A 19,744-nucleotide genomic window follows, 5' to 3' on the forward strand; every position below is an offset into this window, starting at 1 on the left:
TAGGTATGCTACATAAAATTGATGCAGGGTTAGGCACTAGTGGAAATTCTTTCTGTATGATGTCATTAAGTGGACGTAGGTCCTGGATCATCATCCAAGCCCCGCCCCTTGCTTTTTTGATAAAAAATTAGTGTTACATGGTGAATTGGACGGTACTATGATCCCTTGTTATAATAACGCATTTATTGTTTCTTGTATCCCTTCCTCTGCTTCTCTTGACAATGGGTACTGTTTTACTCTAGGTGGTATTGCACCTGGTTTCAATTTTATTTTTATGGACGTGACCTCTTGTAATAGCCCTACGTCATGGGGACCTGTTGTCCATAATTCTGGCAGTACCTTTTCCATATCTTCCTCAAATATAGTGGGTGGCACATTAACACTAGCCATGAGAGGGTTGTGTATTTCTCTGTGTTGGATCATGATGTCACAAGGTACACTTATTTTCATTTAATTTCCCCTTCATTGTCATTGTCAGTGAACAATTCCTCATCGGTTAAATCATGTAAAGTTATGTTTGGGTCTATGCAGAGCACTGTTCTCCATTCACAGTCATTTGTGTCCAGTCCTATTACCGCAATACGTTTACTTGATACTTGCACCCCTTCCAGGTCAATAGACAAAATTGTGCCGGGTACAACCACTGTATTTACTATTGGGCGGAAGACAAAATCAGAAGGCACTTTCCATTCTTTCCGTGTTATTTCTGGTACTACCCTGGCAAGCACCCTTATCCCATAAATTAACATGTACATGTCTATGGGCACCCCCCTTACGGCAATTTCTTTTGTCATAATGCTTTTTATTAACATTGCTCTTACTGGGCACACCCCTGGATTGGAGCACACTATACCTCGCTCAGTAAATGAGACTTGTCCCTTCCCAACAAATTTATTGACGAGTCTTCATGATATAGTAGAGGTGCTCGCACTGTCTTTCCCCCCACTGTTATGTCAAGATCTTTGGTATAAGGAACTTTTAAAATAGATCCAGAGAACCTTTGCGTTTCCAATTTTTTTCCCTAGAGCGGGAACCGTCATTCCATGAGGCACGATATTTCAGCACCTGAGTCCCACAAAAAGATGAACTGTTTGTTGCCTATCTCTCCCTCACTAGTGGTTCCTCTTCTGCACTAGGGTAGTTAGATAGGACTAGACACTCAAGTGCTTTCTGTGGGCTGTCCTAATCTACATATGTCTCTGTTCCTGGAACAGAGAATACATTGTCCCCTACTACGGCTGTGAGATGAAAAGGTACCGCCGTGCCATTTGCAGATGTTGCAAAAATATTAGTGTTTACGTTTCCCATAGTGTTCTGCCTTGCCATTTGTTGCTGCATACCTCTCTCCTGTGGTTGCTGGCTCTGTTGCATTTGTGGTTCTCTCTGTTGTGGTTCATTATAACACTGATCATTGTGCCCACTCCCACCCATTGGTAACCAATAGGGACTTCCTAGGTGTGGTTGGCCATACTGCTGTTCGTTTCCCATAGGAGGTTGCCCTTGATAATACCCCATTGGTCGCATTCTGCACTCTCGCGAAAAATGTCCCCACCTCCCGCAATTCCAATATGACCCTTGCAGTCCTCCTCTCATTACTTGTCCTCCCAATCGTCTATTCCATTCCTCCAAATCCCCCTCTCTATCCTCGGTACTCACCTCGTCCTCTTGCGGGCCTGCCCTGCCATTGGGGGCCTCCGTACTGCACCTCTCCATCCCATTGCTCTTGGGGTTCACAGACCAAGTTGCTGCCATCCTTGCTGGTGTGTTTCCTAACCCCTCCTCTCCTTTCCCTTGCCTGTCAGTGGATGTTGCTGAATTCATTGCCGTTACCTTCACTAATTTATTCTGTACTAACTTTGCTTCATCTGCCAACCGTCTCTGTGCTATCTCTTTTTCTCTCTCTCTTTGATCCTCCTACAATGGTGTGCAATTATGCTTTGAATCTCTGGACAGCCTTTGGCTTCTATCACCGCTATTTTATCCAAGGCCTTCTGTACCTCCCCCGGGAGTCCCTTTTTGATTATAAAGTAGAACAGGGTGGTGGATTGGTCCCACTCCGTGCCCGTTTCAGATCTCCACAAGTCCTGCACCCGAAGGATGAATTGAGTAGGCTCTTCCTCCTCTCCCACAGTGCATTGCATCACTAAATATAAATCTGGAGTGCCTGGAAAAGTTCTCCGCAATGCATGCCATAATTGTGCCCTTATGTGTTTAATGATGACCCATTGTGGCGGTCACAGTTCATTGTTACCCTTGGGAAGCCCGCCTTCACCCATACTGCGTCTGCTTGGTCACCAACGGCAGACACTAACAAACGTTTTACATCCCCTATGGCCAATGGTACCCCTGCTGTGTTTTTTTCAAATGCATGTATCCACTTCCCCGCCCCAACCCGAAATTGGAAGGAGTAATTTCAACAGGTTATTTTTGTCCATCTGTGCCCATGGTATCTAGTGTGGTCTCCCTGCCCTCTTATGCATCAGGGGCATCTGTAGTTTTGCCTTGCCTCCTTTTTTACTTACAGTTCCCTTCTTTGTTTTACTTACGAACATGTTTGCTACATTTTGCCTCAACCTGACTTGCCATCTTGGAGCAGCCCTCTCATTTTCTTGGTCGAATGGGAATGGCAGCGGAGACCCCGCTGCTGATACCCCATCTTCTTTTTCGTCTAGATTGCTCCAAACTTCATCTATCTCTTCTTCTGACTCTCTTTCCGCCTGTCCCTCCCCTCTTTGGCTGTCTGGTGTCTCCGGTTTTATTATTTTTACAGGTTTGCCATTTAAATGCAAAAGGAACTCTCCTGATTGCCACTCTTGTTCCTGCCCTTTCGGTATTGGTGTTGGTGGCGGCGAGGACAGTGTAGATCCCCCTGCTACACTTGGTGGAGGTGTGAGATCGACTGCTGTTAATGGTGGTACTTCCCCTCCCCGGGCAAGATCTGGCCCTTATTACACATGGCTCTTAATCGTGTTATTTCCATTTGGGCATGTGCGAGCTGCCTGTCTAAATGTCCAGTTAGCTGTGCTAAATTTACCAGAAGGGCACTAGTTGGTCTGCATAATCCTCCTGTTTTACACGGTGGCGGGACTGTGGCAACTGCTGCTGCCGGGGTGCTTGGTGCGGTGGGTGTCGGCACATACATGGGCTCACTATATCCCACTGCAGGCCTTGTCAGTAACGGGTAAATTCTAGTAAGGTCATTCTCTCCTGTTTTTATTGACCACTCCTCTCCTGTAGCACCCACTCCCCCCCGGGGCAATTTCTTTATCTATGGATGTTTCTTTACTTACCTCGCTGCTGGGGGTTGTTTCTTCGAACATCCTCCATAGGTCTAACACTTCTCTCCTATTTTGTAATTGCTTCCCCCTGTATTTGGCTAACAAATGGGTTGATAAAAGATCTAATACTCTTTTCTCGAAGGATCCTCCCTTCAGCCATATTGAGGACACACTATCTCCTTTTATTTCTGTTAGCCATTGTTCATGATATTTCTGTATTTTTTCACTATACAAAGGAAGGTGCTGGCAAATATGTGCAAGTGGTTTGCTCCCCCCCATGACACCTTAGTTTGTATTCTTATAGATACTCACTCTTTTTTCTCAGTGTAGTTACACATTGCAATTGGCCAAATAAACACTTTCTCTGAGACCTTGTCTCAACCTTATTTCACTGTCACCATCGCAAGTACCAATGACTTTTTTACTTACACCTTTGTTGCAGAAATTGCAAATTACTACCAACACTTTTCATCAACGTTTATCTCAAAAGAGCACAATGACACACATGTACTTATAGATAAATCAACACAGTAAACTTCAACAACATTGAACATGTAACATGTACTACCTTCTGTTTTAGATCACCCCCTTCGTTTGTTCCCGTTTTTTACCCCTTATTCTTATCTTCTCATCCACTCCCCACCTGTGAGCCCCCTTAGGCTACCTTTCCAAAGAATTCTGCTCACACGGAAAAAGAATATTCTAAATTACTACTCCGAGTCTACTAAATATATGAGACTCCTACTTTTTTCTCTGTACTTCCACTTATTCCCTGCACTGGTCGAGACAATGCTACGCGACGCCGCCTTCTACCCCCCTTCGGAGCTAGGATCCCATATTCCTCTTTATCTCTTTTTTCCACAACTACCTAATGGCCATATAAAGGATAGATAAAAAAGGCCTCAGTCACATTCACACAGGACCTAAACCCAACTTCCAGTTCGCACTTTCCCAGTATTCCCAGTATTACTGTTACCGTTACTCCCTTTTCTCAATTTTTTCCTTATCCCCTGAGAGTCTCGCAACCGGTACTCGTGTGTTCAGTAGGGTGGTCGAGAGCCTCTATTCACGGTCTATCCACAATAGGGTCTGCACCCCAACCAAGCCGTGACCCGCCTTGGCGAGCAGTTAGTTCGGTATTTGCAAAAATGACGGGGAACCTTGGAATCTTTCGTTTGGCGTGCAAACTGGTCAACCGCAGAGGCAATGGTTTTGCTGGGGGCATCCTGGATCTCGCCGCACGGCACAGGACCTAGGCGCACCTGTCCCAATCACGTCACAGGGGTCACCAAATGTAAAGGCTCACTCCCCTTTTTTACACATGCATAACCAAAAAATACAAGCCACCCCAATGGGGAATGAGACTGAGAGAACAGGTTGCAAGAATAGTTTTATTTATATAGAATTGGCAGCCACAGAACTCTGCTGCCTCAAGAGTGTTCTGGCGAACATTACAAAAACATGAGCTTATCAAGGAGAAAGGCATCATCAATGACATCATTACATTTGGGACTACAATTGTTCGGAATTGGATGAATGACATGGATACATATGGAAACCTGTGTGCTGCTTCATCCGGATGGTTGCTCCGTTGGCGGGAGGGCGAATGTCACATGGTCCAGCTGTCAACATCCAGGAGGGGTGAAGGTTAGGATACGGTGAAGTAGGGCGGACGCTAACTAAGCTAGCATGAAAAACTACCATTAGACATGTAATAAACAATGATCATTAGTATACGCTTAAGTAAATCCTTGTAAACCTATACATTGCATGCATATAATCATAACATCATTCATTAGGACTTAGGATATGGAGTACCAGGCTTAGGGGTCTTGGTCGGTGTGATAACATCAGTCGTGGGGTGGGCCTGTGCGCATCAAAGCAACTATGGGGCACGCTGACATTTGTTAGTTCTAGGGTGCAATATACTGTGACAGAGGTCTAGTTTTAGTAGGGGGCACACTGGGGTGGGCTTCACAGCAGGGTCACACTTCTGGTACATCAAGGGAATACCTTAAGGGGAACAGGGTTATAGTGGCAGTAATTTTCCAACAGCAGGGTAAGAGGGCACAAGCGGGTTTGTGGAGATGGTTGAGCTACAAGTCATGGTTCGGACCAGTTCATACACAGGACAGTGATCTCAGAGGAAGATTGAGATATTACATTGGTATATTTGTTTCAATTGTCCCCAGCGCATCCATGAGAAATGGAGCTGGGAAGCTTTCAGACAGAGTGAGAAAAGGTGGGGGCCATGTGCGCAGTGTGCGTGGCACTGCGGAGGGGAAAGAAGCCTTTTCGTGTTATCGCAGTGAGGCCTAGTCCAAAGATGGAGTCAAGGATACACAAAATGGAAGCCAAGTGTCTCCCACAACAGCCCCACTTACGCTAATGTTAGCATACGGGCAATGGAGGCGTCCCCGCTATTGTACGAGCAAGTGGTCCACATCGTGCTGAATGTGTGAGGGGGGCCTAAATACCCCTCGCTCCCACACACCATCCACACTGCTACCAAAAAGTGCTCTAGCACCTTGAAGCGTATCTTGTGCTAGATGGAATTACCAATAAAGATCTCACACCAAATAACCGGACAGACTCAGACAAAATGGCAAAATGCTACTTTATTCTCATTTTAATAAAGCAGGGGAAACTGGCAAACAACAGAGTGATGCTCGCACACTCACACACAAACTAGATTATACAGAGTTTATACACCACAATTTGCGTCATTTATGATGTCATCCTACATGGCAAACTACAAAACCTATTGAAGGAAAGGATTCGTTAAGCGAACATATGTACCTAAGGTATACTTAGGTGTAAGTACTTCATTTGCTGCCCTTATCTGTAAGGCACACCTCGAACTGCCTCTAAATACATACAATGGTGATTATAGCAGTGAAAATGGCAGCAGATTGGTCTATGCAGCATTGTATTGCATGTTGCTCCGTAGACCCTCTGATTGGTTGGCATTTTCACTCAAACTTGGACTTTTGACTCATTAGTAGCACGTAAGCAAAACAAAACCAATCATCTCAAATCAGTCCGGCCATAGGCCAAAGTTGCTCGCCTTGAGTTGACCTTGTAGTCTGCTATATGTTCTGGGACATTTGAGGAAGTGTAAGCACATCACTACCTTCATCCAAAGCTTAATGAATAGACCTTGTTTTCAACTTCTGAATCGTGTTTTTGGAGACCGCACATTTGTCCATTTCAACCTTCTATTTACTGTATTTGATTTACTTATACTGGGTGTTCTTACTCTTGGCCTCTAAAGAATTGCTCACTCAGTTTTGTTTAGACCTTATCCACTGTTAATTGTCCAATAATTGGCTTTTGCAAATGTTTTCTTCTTCTTTAATCTAAGAGAAATATGTCTGCCTCCACTTATGCCTTGCAATTGTTCCTTAAAATGACACCCTTGATCCAAGGCCAACATAGTCTCCTCTTTATTTTGCACACAAAGCTATTTCTCCAACGTCTCCTGACCCTGCATTCCTTGTCTGTCTCTGAGGTAGCTGTATTGAGTTTTAACATGAGCCGCCACCCATCTTACTATCATGGATGTCCTTGCCACATTATATTTTCCTCTATAGCAAGCTTCTATATGTCTCCTCTACCTTGCGTTACTGTGTAATTACACTTATTGGTTAGCAAATTACTTCATTTTCTTTGTATACATGATTACTTCATCATTTCATACGTTTCTCTTGTCACTTCGGTTCCATCGTTACTCTCAAGTATTTTCATATAATTTCAGTATGTCCTCGCACATCTTCTTCATGACATCACTCTGCCCTCGTCAGATTTCACTCAGCTCTCCATGATGTCCAAAGGTGTGTGATGACATCCTCCCACTCTTTCAGCATGAGGGTACATTGGGTATGGTTGCCTGTGTCTCATACACTTGATGCAGTATTGGGACAACAAATGGGATCCCACATAGAGCTCTTCTCCTGCTGTTCCAATATGAGGGCGGTGATGGAGAAGGAGCTAGCGAAAACGCATCAACCTGCTCCTCTACAGTGGGATGAACCTCTTCCTTCTCTTCTTCCTCTTTCTCCTTCCTCACTGAAACATTGTGGCGTCCAAGATAAAGTTGTACATATTTAACTTGCACATTACAGTGTTGAACAGCAGATAGTTAAGGTTGCAGAATGTAATATGAGTTACGACAATACCCGCAGCAACTGCTGTGTGTAAAGCAAAATGCCCCTTAGTCACAATCCTCCCTTTAGCCCTCACAATTATAAGTGTTCCGGCCATGTCATGTTGGTACTCAAAATGATAATTCCTTTGTAGTCTCAAGAAGGGGGAATGTGTGTTGGGCACTGAGTTACTGCAACTGAATATAATTGCCTCCTGCCTCAAAGAATGTTAACATTATTTTCAGCCCCATGGTTCTATTTTTTCTCGCATCATAAAAAGATGGCACACTGAGTTACCAGCACTCAATATAATCTACATTTATATCCAAAGCATTCGTCAACTTTTTCTCAGCAACTAGTATGTTTTCACATTCTTCACAAAAAGATGGCACACTGATTTACATTCACTGAATATAATCTCCTCCTGCCTTCAAGAAATCAAAGACTTTTTCCCATTTCCAAAAATGTTTTATCTTGTTACAAAAAGATGGTGCACTCAGTTACAGCCCCTGAATATAATTTCCTCCTGCCTCAAAACATTCCTAAGACTTTTTTTTGTTGCTACTAGTTTTTTGTCCGATCACATAACGATGACATACAGAGTTACAGCCACTGAATATAATTTCATCATCATCATCAACTTTGCTTGGACAATATTGTCCATAAAAGTACAAAAAGCAAACATCAACTTATAAATATAATCTACTTGCGACTCCAAAGAATTTTACAACATTATCTTGTCACGTCTAGCATTTGCTCTCATTTATTTAATTGTTTTTTTATAGCTCGCCTAATTCTGTACCTGAGCTCGGTTTGTAAGCGTGGATCCGGAGTCGAACCTCTGTTGCTCTGCGTGGTCTTGCTTCCAAGAACAGCATGTTGCCCCTGTGCTATCCTCCGTTCACTTCATAAAAAGACGATACAGTTACATTCACTGAATATAATCTCCTCCCATCACAAAATAATTCTAAGACTGTTTTTTTGCTGCTAGTATTTACTCCCATTTCCCATAAAACTGCACACTGAATTACAGCCACTGAATATAATCTCGTCCTGTCACCAAAGAATTTTAAGGGCCTGATTTACATTGCATTTTTCAATGGCATTCTGCCATTGTAAAATGCCTTTGTAAATCCGGGACTAGGCCTTTCCTTTGCAAGTAGTATTTTCTCCCATTTGTCATAGAAAAGGCATGCTCAGTTACAGCCAATGCATGTGTTCCCCTGCTTGCTTCCAAACAATCCTGCATTGTTCTTTTCACTCTGACAAGAAATGTCACATGCGTTTATGTCATGAGAGGTGGTCATTGGGTTCTTTCCTCCCTTAGTAGTAGTAGAAAAAAAGATGGCCGATCCAATCAAATTTTTCTCCCACTCTCACAAATAAATTATATTATAATCTTCTAACTCTCCCTCAAGTAAATCATATATTTATTTTACTGCTCCTTGAAGTAAATTCTATTCACTCAAGTGGTCTTGCAACCTCCTGCCTCCACATGCACGCATGATACTGAAATAAAAACACACATGTCCGATTTATACCTTACGACCTAAACCACCCAAATTGTTTTTCTTAAACCCTAGATAACGTTTGGGAAAGCTTAATTTTACTGACACAGCCAATATTTGTATGGTTTGGAAAGTGTCAGTATACATTTGCCTAGATTTACTCTAGAGCCTTACAAAGCAGGGCTCCAAATACCTGGAGGAGAGTTTAAAGAGTGATAGAAAGGAAGGTTCAGCATTTTAGGCGTAATACTGGTTAAACCTCTTTTGCACAGTGTTGTTTGCTACCTGCAGCCCCAGCTTGGGGTCAGAACGGTGCCAACTCAATTCTGTTTCCTTCTTACATTGATAGGTGGAGCACAATAACATTGTGTAACAACAAGACCAATTTTAAAAGTGCTTTAGAAACGGGAGGGTCTGTCTGGAAACACTGTATAAAACGCGCAATTAAGGGCCTAACTCACAGATGTGTTTTATAATGGCAAACCTCAATTGGAAAACGCTGCGTGAATTAGGCCCTACAAGCTATAGTACATTTGTCTGAGCGCTATGGCTATTGAAGTCAATAGGCACTTCATTATCATTCTTGGGTGAGCTATCAATTAAAATTCAATGATCCTTATTTTTGTGCCCTCCACACCCTGCACACCTGTTGTAGACAAGAAATTAGATGGCTTTGTGCTGGATACTCAAATGCAACACCTCCTTGTGTAACTCCAGAAGGTTCCTCTAAGATCTGGCTGCTGCTGTTCCATTACAACGTTTTCATTTCATACAAAACCAAAGATCAAAGGTCTTTACCTCACTAACCAAATTTCAATGTCTGCCAAATTCAATAGCTGTCGTTCCTTCAAAGGAAAGACAGTGTAATCTCAGCATTCTGATTTAATTTACAGAAAAAGACGCAATTTACATACTGTTTATTTTGTTAAGAACCTAAAATCAATACCTTTGTCTGTACTTCTTTTGCTTAAAATACATCATGGCATTGTAAACTGCAGTATAAATGAATTTTTCAAAACCACACAGATTGTTAAGCCTTTCCGATTGCTTATTTTTTAAACTTTGAATCGTAGCATTTTGTAGATGAACCCAAATGCATCTTGATATTGGATTACTAAGGAATGTTAAGTTCTGCATTTCTGAAATTATGAATTTAGCTTTCAAAGGTCAGACATTTGGCCAGGATTTCTCTTATGCGTTTTACCAGGTTGCGAACATTTGTCAAACAATCAGAACACGGGCAATCTGATCATTTTCAGGCTAAGATGTCATTTATTAATGTGTTCACGTTATGCTGTACAGCGTGGCTTTATTTGATATTATCAGCAGAGCCAAGCACTGTCTACTTCATAAGTGAAATGCAAGGCCGCTGCTTTTGAAATGACCACTTTGCTCAAACATTGAACTCGCGGCAGACATCCATCTCATAATACAATATTTCTGTATTATGCTGAATTCATGTTTATATCGCTCTCTTATTTATTGCCAATAATTCTTGTTTACCAAATATAACCTTCCCATTGATATGGCTACTTATACTCTACATACATTTTATAATACATATTTATGTGCAGTCATTTTGGATTTCTCTTTCAATATATATGTTTATTCCTGTTCGGTGTGGGGGCCATTCATATCAAGAACATCGAGTCTGCACAGTGCAACCCATATTTGTTTTTCTGAAGGTACCTGCAATTGGAATTGGTTGAGCATAGTAATATGGAAAAGAGGATATGAGCTGGTATTGTCAACTTTAGCAGAATGAAATGGTGAATGGAATGAAAACCAAACTTCGCATAGGTGCTGAACTTCATATTTTTCATTGGCACATCTAAGGCAATTGATAGTGAGCAGAGACAATTATATTTCAGTGAAAGCCTAACGTAGCCTGTTGCTCTGCATTAACCTTAAATCTGTGGCAGCTAAATTATGAGGGCCATAGGGCCTCATTATGAGTTTGGCCGAATTACCCCTCACAATCCTGTCATACTCATATATTATTATTGCCAATCATTTTGCTGGTTAATCTACCATATTAGGAGCAGCAGGGAGGCAGTGCTGTTCCCGATTATGAAGTCCCACTGTACTCCATTGCGGTTTGGAGGATTTACCACAAGCGGTAATATTACAGCAGAAAATCCTCGATTTTTCTGGAGTAAATACCTCCAGCCAGCTCCAGGAGGTATTCTAGATAAAGCGGAATCTATGTATGTGTGTATGTTTGTCGGGCTATACAAATCCACGCTGTTGAACCCACATCTATCACATTTTGGATGGATTCCTCTCTTGTCTGGGGCAAGATCGTTGTGTATGTTTGGATGCAAAAATATGTTATGCAAAATAAATGTTGGATGTGTGTCTGTATCTTAGTCTAGCTATACAAATCCACACATTGAACCCACTGCTACCCCATTTTGCATGGATTTCTCATTTGTCTGGGGCAAGATTGTAGTCTATTTCTGGGTGCAAAAAATTAACTCTGAAGATACCCTCTTTTACAGGTGCTCACCCCGATTCACTTCAGTAGGTACTAGAAGGAGGCAGCATTTTGAAAAGTGTCTGAAGCAAAATGTTCCATGTGTTGGTTATTCCTTTGAAATGTATTACTACTGTATACAGTTCAAAAGTGTTTATTAAAGCATTTTTAAATGGAATAAAAAAATGAACAAAATAATTTTGTTTTTATCACGCCGCTCCAAATATGGGAAATGGTAAGATTACAGTTTACTTTAGTTCATTCACGAGAAGAGAGCACAACCAATCAATCTTTCTTGGACATTTTCTCAAATGTGCTAAAGCCATAAGTGACTGAAACATGCTGCACAAAAATCGAACATCACTTAGAAAAGCTCCATCTGATGAAAAGCAAACATCAAAATCAAGAGATTTTGAAACACAGTGACAAACAGCAGCATGACCTGCCAACCAGAGGACAAGACCAACCTTTTCCAGGGCAAATGAGAGGCCATAGCAAACTGAAGCAAGACTTGCCAACAAGAGGACAAGAGCAAGATCCTCCAGGGCACATGAGACACCACTTGATCATTACACGGGCAACAGCCACGTACCCCAGCTGGATTGGAATATAGTGGTGTATCAAATATTGCTTCCAAAGCTTAGTACTCACAATTCCATTTACCTGCACATTTCTGCCCTGGCATACTCTCTGAGTTTGGTGGAGGGGTGGCCAAAATAACCTCCAGCTCAGAGCTGGAGGTAATTCTGGCAACCCACCATCAAAAAACTGCCGGTATTACCAGCACCACGGACTCCATGGAATGGGAATTTTACCACTCTTACTGGCTCATGTAATCGGCGGGTAATTCCGCCACACAAGGTGCCGGTAACAGTATTACTGTTAGGTGGTATCCCACCACATTTACCGACGGGATACCATCAAACATGTAAGGTTGCCCATTGAGTAATGATAACACCTGGTATTATATCATTACGGACATTGCCTGCTATAACAAATTTGACATTATTACTGTGATTTTTGTTCGAAGAAACAAATGGGAAAGCAGACACCAAGAAGTGCCCAACTTCAGTAGCTCGGTTTACCTTTCTGTGCTGTGCTTCACGGTTATTGGACCTCATTACATGTTTGCCAGTATCCTGCTGGATACCTGCAAACTGTAATACTGTTTCTCCCACTTGGTCTGCCGGAATTACAGCAGATTCAAAGTGGCAGAAACACTGGTAAATCCCCATTCCACAGAATCCCATAGGACTCCATGGATGGATTTGCAGATATTACCAGCACTGGTATTATTGGGACAGTAATAGCAGCCGTTTTTTGCTGGTAGGGTGGTGGGTATACCACCAGCACAGAGCTGGAGGTAAATCTGCCACCCTACCGGCAAACTTGGAATGTGCCGGTGCAGTAACATGACAGTATGCGGTAATACCAACATGCTATTCCCGCACCGGCACACTCATAATGGGGCTTAATGAATTCTGTAAGTTTGTTTGCATTAGTAATTTCAAAGTGTCTAAGATCTGTGTTAGGGGTTGGTGACCTAACAAACTGTGGAATGAGTCGGCATTTACAACCCATAGTTTACTAAAGTATCCCATAATAGGGACCACTGTCATCTTCACTCTCAGGAAAGGCTGGCAAATTGTTCATGAAAGGGAATCGATATAACAAGGTGTACAAGAGGCCTATATCATTGTTTTAACACTCTTTGTAAGGAAGCACGCAGGCTGTTATGGTTTGCCTTGAAAACTAGGAGGATGATAGAGAGCATGTCTTAAGATGCACCAAGCAGAACGCTTAACGCTGCAAAGAGGTAGCAGAAGCAGCTAACTTTAACTTCCTGTAATTTTCAGCAGTTGGTGGCGAAAGGAACAGACTCAGGGATGAATTAAGATCTGGAAACAAATGTACCCCCAGAGGCTTGCTTGAGTTGAGCACTTGTCCAATATATATGGAAGCACTTTACAGAAGAGGATCCACACATTAGGAACGTTTCACTAAACCCATTCACATTAAAAGAAGTATTGACGTCTCTAAATGTGCAAAAAGCGAATAAAGGTCCAAGTAGAGCTATTTAGACATAACACTGATCTGTGGGTCTCATTTTTAATTTGGGCTATTAGGTGGCGCTGAAAGCGCTACCTTTAAACCAAAACTATTGTAATTAAAATAAGAGCTTTAACCTAAGAGCTTCAAATATAGGGTTTGAATGAGGGTCTGTAATGCATTTCAATGGAGATGACATTTGAGGAGGGATACACAGTTGTTTGGTTATTGAACCCCACCCATTCCCTGCCCCTAGCCCTCACACCCATTCTTGCCCATCTCTGAACTCTTTGAGCTTTTCCGTGAAGGCAGCCATCTTGGATGACTGTCTCTAAGGAAGCTCTCTGGAAACAAGCCAAAATTAGCAGCCATCTTTGAATCAGAAAGATACCATGCATCTTAGTGTGGAAAATCTGTATTCAAAATATGTTTGACCTTTCTTTTGCTGAAATCAATGTAAATCCATGCCTTCACATTGATCCTTTGTCCTCTTTATAGGGTCAATCACACTGTACTGAGGCATGGCACCTGCACAGGGATCCAGCTGAAACATAAAGCTGTGTGTGGCACCACCATTTGCCCATTTCATGGATTTTGAGCACTGTCCTCTGTGTGGTTGTGGGATTTTGAACGCACTTGTATTTTTAGCTCACGCTCCCAGAATGCACCATGTTGCTGGCAGCAGGGAGCTAGAAATCCTGAATGTGAGCAAAATCCAGTGAACACACAGAGAACAGTCTCCCCAGAACCAACATCCCCTTGCTCTCTTTCCCAGCCCCTCTCCCCATAAAAAATACTGACACTGCCCCTCTAAACCCTCCCCACCCTGCATGCTGCCTTCCCCCTTGGGCTCCACCCCTGGTCCATCCACCATGCTACTCTTGGTCCTTTCTTGGACTTACGCCAGCGTTCTCTGCCTCTGCTAACTCTACTTAGTGGCAACCTGAGAAGGGACATTACAATAGGTTGCAATGAATATGTGGAAAAAACAAATAGCTTTGGTGTGAAATACATGTATGGTCACTGCTATGTTCCTAATATTTACTTGTGACAATGAACTTAAATAAGGAACTTACATTGAAGACTTACTTGCAGACTACTACTTGCTTCCTGTCTACTGCATGCCACAAAACTATTGAAAAACCAGGCACTGTCAAAGTGATATCAACTGGATGCTGATAGTAGCAGGTGCAAATCGCAAACTGTTGGCTTTGCCAATTCTTGCTGATACTTATTTGTAGTCCATGCACAAATCAGTCCAAATCCTTAAAATGTGAAAACTTGTAATCAACAACCATTTATAAAAAAAAATTGACAAATCTATATCGGGTTTGTATCACACGGTATCATTACCGGATGGTGCATTTAATGTTGTGGGCCACCTACTTCATGGAAGGATGTTGGAGGTACTTATTGAGCATTATGTTTCCCCAAAAGTTTGGGGCCAATTAATCTGCCCATGAAACTCTGTTTAGTTATATCTAAGTATGTCACATTGAGAGGCAAAGCTATGCCCTTTATGGATTTGCCACTGCATTTGATCATGTGGATCCATCACAATCATGGGATGTCTCAAATGAGATGGAGCTGCCCTGGGATCTCCTTTGACTGCTCATTGCTAGATACATGGAAATGGAACAGTTGTGAAGTTTGGGGAGTATAAATGCACAGGTCCAATTGGGGTCAAGAGAGGAGTGAGACTGAGGTGTGTGCTTCCTCTGCTACTGTTTAATCTGTGCACTAATACACTACAAGGGACCCTGGAAAATCAATCTCTTGATGCCCCCAAAATTTCATAAAATATGGTCCTAATGGGTCATACTCCTAGGGCCTCGCAACTCTAAATTGTTGTGTACACAACATTCATGCAGGATAGTGCTTTAAAGGTTAATTCTATAAAAATCAACTACAGTGCAGGGGTAGGGTCCCTGGGGGAAAAATGTAGATGTTACCTTATTCTTTGGGGCTTTGATTTTCAGCCGATATGTAAAAGGGTAATCACTGGCCAATGCATTTCGGACAAAGTCTGTCATTAGGGCAAAGTATGTAGGAACAAAACGTAAAGCTTAGATGAAGTTTTTAAAACACGTGGCGGTTCTTATAAATAACACATAGATCGAAATAGGCCAGGTTTGCATTCCAAAATCCTCACTTTTACAGTGTCTGTTGTATGGCTGCACCCATGTCATGAGGAATTGATTTGTGTGTGCAATTGCCATCTGAAAAGTGTGAAGGTGCCCTGGCTTTTTAAAAAAAATATATTATTTAGTAAGATGATGCAGGTAATTCTATATCTGAAAGGGAAATCTGCTGATCAGATTCCCCTTTCATTAGCTCAATGCCAACAGCATAGTGTAGACCTGTTCCCTGCTGCATCAGTATCCTGATTCACAACACCTGCTCTACCAGTGACACCGAGCAGTTGCAAAGGTCACACGAGCCCTCTTGACAGCTGCATTGACTCAAGTCTCTGCTGCGTAGGAGCTGCATTTAAAATATACACCACTGCTCCAAAACTGCATAACTCTGAGGATCCTGTCCTGTTGGCACAGTAAACTGTAAATATAAGCCATACCCTGGTTAGGGTATGGTGACCAGCATCCCTCATAGTTATCCGAACCACATTAAATTGATATCACACATGTGCCAGCCCTGTGGGCTCAATTCAGCTGTGGAAGGGATATGTATATTTATTCCAGACAAGGCTCCCCCTGCCAACTGGCAGTAATGTAGCCTTCAGGGACTGCCTCCTTTGGTTCCTTTGTAAGGGCAGTTATCATCCATTAGCCAGAGTCAGCCACTCCACAGGAAGCTGGCCTTGGGACAGGAATAAAATGGCACACCCATTCACAAAGGGCTAGGCCTCACGCCAGACTTTAGGATGGGAGGAATCCTTTCAGGGTATGCTCTCTCAGCCTTAGGAGATTCTGCTGCAGAGTTGTAGGTCTTGGTCCACAGCAAGCATAGACCTTGAAACAGGAATCAAAGGGCACACCCATTCACAAAGGTCTAGTCCTCCTACCAGGGTGCTGCATTTCTAAAGGCCTTTGATTCTACTGAGAAGGGAGGGTGGTGGGGTTAATGTAGCCATGAAGACATCCGTAGAGTTTGGGGAAGATTCTGCCATTTTGTTTCTCTCTGCCTCTATTTCTCTCCTTCCTGCCCCCTCCACTTCCTCTGCAGAAAAACAATATGAGTGTGATATCATTATGGTAAAGTCCACTCCTTTCAAGAGCAGATATTGGACCCCTAAATCAGGCTAGCTTTAGTCCAATCACCTGGATGCTTTCAAATTTAAAAGAAGGGATCTCACACCACTTCTTTGAATCCTGATTTGAACTCTAATTCTGAAAGAAGATTTCATTGGATCCTACTGGGAGATCAGTCCATTCCAGAGTCCTCCGATTGAGAGATGAAGGCATGTGTTCCAAGGCAGAGGTTAGCCCTATCCCCTAACCATCCCCAGGAACCACTGGCGGTGACCTCTGATGCTGGACCAAACTGAATTTCTGCCAGTCACCCTGTTGCTTTTGATCTCACTGTGTTGCAGGACCCCTGAATGTGTGTTCAAGGCTCCCCCATGTTTGGGAGCCCGGGAAAGGACTAACCTTGGCCTTAGAGACACTGGAGTGGAACCGACAGCACTTAGAAGCTAGAACAGCAGAGATCCCTGTTTTAGATGTCAATCCACTGGACCCGTGATTCAAGCGTGATCAACACCAAGTAAACTATCAGGACCCTTTGATGCTTCCATCTGGCATTCATTGTTATTTGAACCATCGTTTCCTGTTCTACTCTGTTCACCACCGCCCCATGCCTGCTGAAGCACGTCGTTGCCTTAGCTTGAACCAGCAAAGTACTGCTGCCCTGCATTCCTCGAGTCACAGTTTGAAGCACCCACGGCTTCATCACTGCTCATGTAAGTTGATCAACCCAACCCTGGTGTCTCCTGAACAGCAACCTCCAAGCCTTCACATCAAATCAACATGCCTGTGGATCCTGCTACCAGCTCACCACTGTCGAACCTCAACCGTCAACCGAATCTGGTTACCGACAGATCTGTGCAGCTCGGGTAGAGGATTGGGGATCGCAGCTACCTTCCGTTCGCTGCTGATGCAACGCCAGCTTTCCACTGGACCACCACGACTGGTGCATCTTCAAACTGAAAAGAACCTGCTATTGACACCGAGAAGCCTGGTTCGATAGTGTTGAACCAACAAGACCTTTGCAAGGGTATTTTTGACATGTATCTGCCATTTTAGTCCATCATTAGGCCCTAGAGACTGGATATGTCATTTTAATCATTGTGGTCTTTATTGCCTTTTCTCCCCCTGTCTCATTACCCAGAGTGCTGCATCTTTTCTATCTTTGCATGTTCTTTCTACTGGGGTGGTCTTTTACAGTGTTTTCTAGTTAGTTATTTTTGTACATGGTGTGTTGTATTAAAAATATATTTTTAGAGAAGCTTCATTTGACATTCATTTATTTTGGACTGTTATACCTCTCTCTAGAGGTTGCTTCTAAACCACATACACATCCCTCTTCAGAGTATAGCATTCCCTCTGCCCACATTACCATAAAGGGTGAAGTAGGTATTGCTCTTACTAGTGCCTATTTTGATTTTATGACTGTGTTGGCTCTTGGTTTGTAGAAGTGTGAGGGCTGAGGATGGGTGTTAGCCTTTACTCATCCTGTCCATTTGTCACAATGTTTTGTGACGGATTGCCATCTGGCAAGGGTGTGAAAGACCTGGCTGTTTTGATTTTATTAAACAATAAGATTATGTGGGTAATTCCATCTCTGAAAGGGTAATCTGCTAATCAGGTTCCTCTTTCATAAACTCCATGCCAAAAATATAGGGTCCATATGGATCCTGCTGCACCAGAATCCTGATCAGTGCCTGCTCTACCAGTAGCACAGAGCAGGTTCAGAGGTCGCAGCTGCCTATTTGACAGCTGCAGTGACAGCCACGTATCTGCAGGGCAGGGGCTGCATTTATGATATGCCCCCCTGTATCAAAACTATGATGATCATAAATTGCCCATGATGGTGGCAGGTTAAATACTAAAAGTAAAACTGTGCGTGAGTTAAGGCATGTTGCATGCCACTACCTATAATCATTGCAGCCACATTCAATTCGATATCACACATGTGTCAGCACCTGTGAGCGAGCTCAAGTTATGGAAGGTGACTTGTACTCAGGCAAGACAGGCTGAGCGTGCCAAAGGACAGGACAGGAAAATGAATGGCCATGCATCTTCTTTGATCTCTTTGTGATCTAGGTAGCACCCTTGCCAGTGCCGGTCCCCCACCATGCAGCTGCCCAGGGCATAAGCATCAAAGGAGCACACCCTTATAAAGGGAGTAGTCTCACACCAGGGTGCGGCAGTTCTAAATGCTTTTGAACCTAGTTGGCAAGGCAGGGCAGGGTTTGGAGTGGTCAGGAGGATTCTGTACAGTGGAGGAAAACCTCCACCATTGTGTTTCTCTTGGCCTCTCTTTCCTTTCTGTCTCTTCAACTTCCTCTGGAGCAAAGCATGTTGGGTGTGATATCAAAAGGGAAAAGGCCACTTCTTTCAAGAACAGGGATTGGAACACTAAGGCAGGCTATTTTTAGTCCATACACCTGAGGACATGTACCTTTAAAAGAAGGGTTCTCCCACCACTTCTTTTATTCACTGCGTAAAAACACCTGAAATTGACCTTTTGGGAGAGTTGTACTTTCCAAGATTCCAACCTCTGAGGTGGAAAAGGATCAGTCCAAGGCAGAGGAAATCTCTGCCTCCTACCCACTCTGAGGGCACATTGGGGTTGATGTTTGCTGTGGACCAAGACCTGCAACTCTGCACCAGAATCTCCTATGGCTGAGAGAGCATACCCTGAAAGGATTCCTACTGTCCTATAGCCCCCGGAGTGGGTATCACAGCATCTGTAGGACCAGATCAGCTAAGGCTCCCTGTTCTGCTGCACAAAATCAGTTGAACTGTTGTTGAACTCATTTACCACTCATCAAACAGAGGGATCTCGTTGGTGCTGCCTTTTGCATGCTACTAACCATTTGAACTGCATTGCCTGCATTTCAAACCAGCTTGATGATGCATCATGCCCTTTCTAAGCCCATCATCTGCTAAGCTTCAATCAACCGCTAGCCACTGAGACCCCGCTTGAACCGCTGGAGAGTCGCTCACCACCTCACACCAAGGGTTACATGGCGACTTGCCCTGACTCGTCTTTGTACTGCCAATTCGCTGAACCACAAACCGGAGCAACATCATCACCGATTTGAAT

This window comes from Ambystoma mexicanum, chromosome 9 (assembly GCF_040938575.1).
Source record: "Ambystoma mexicanum isolate Mex_15411 chromosome 9, UKY_AmexF1_1, whole genome shotgun sequence".
Taxonomy (NCBI): domain Eukaryota; kingdom Metazoa; phylum Chordata; class Amphibia; order Caudata; family Ambystomatidae; genus Ambystoma; species Ambystoma mexicanum.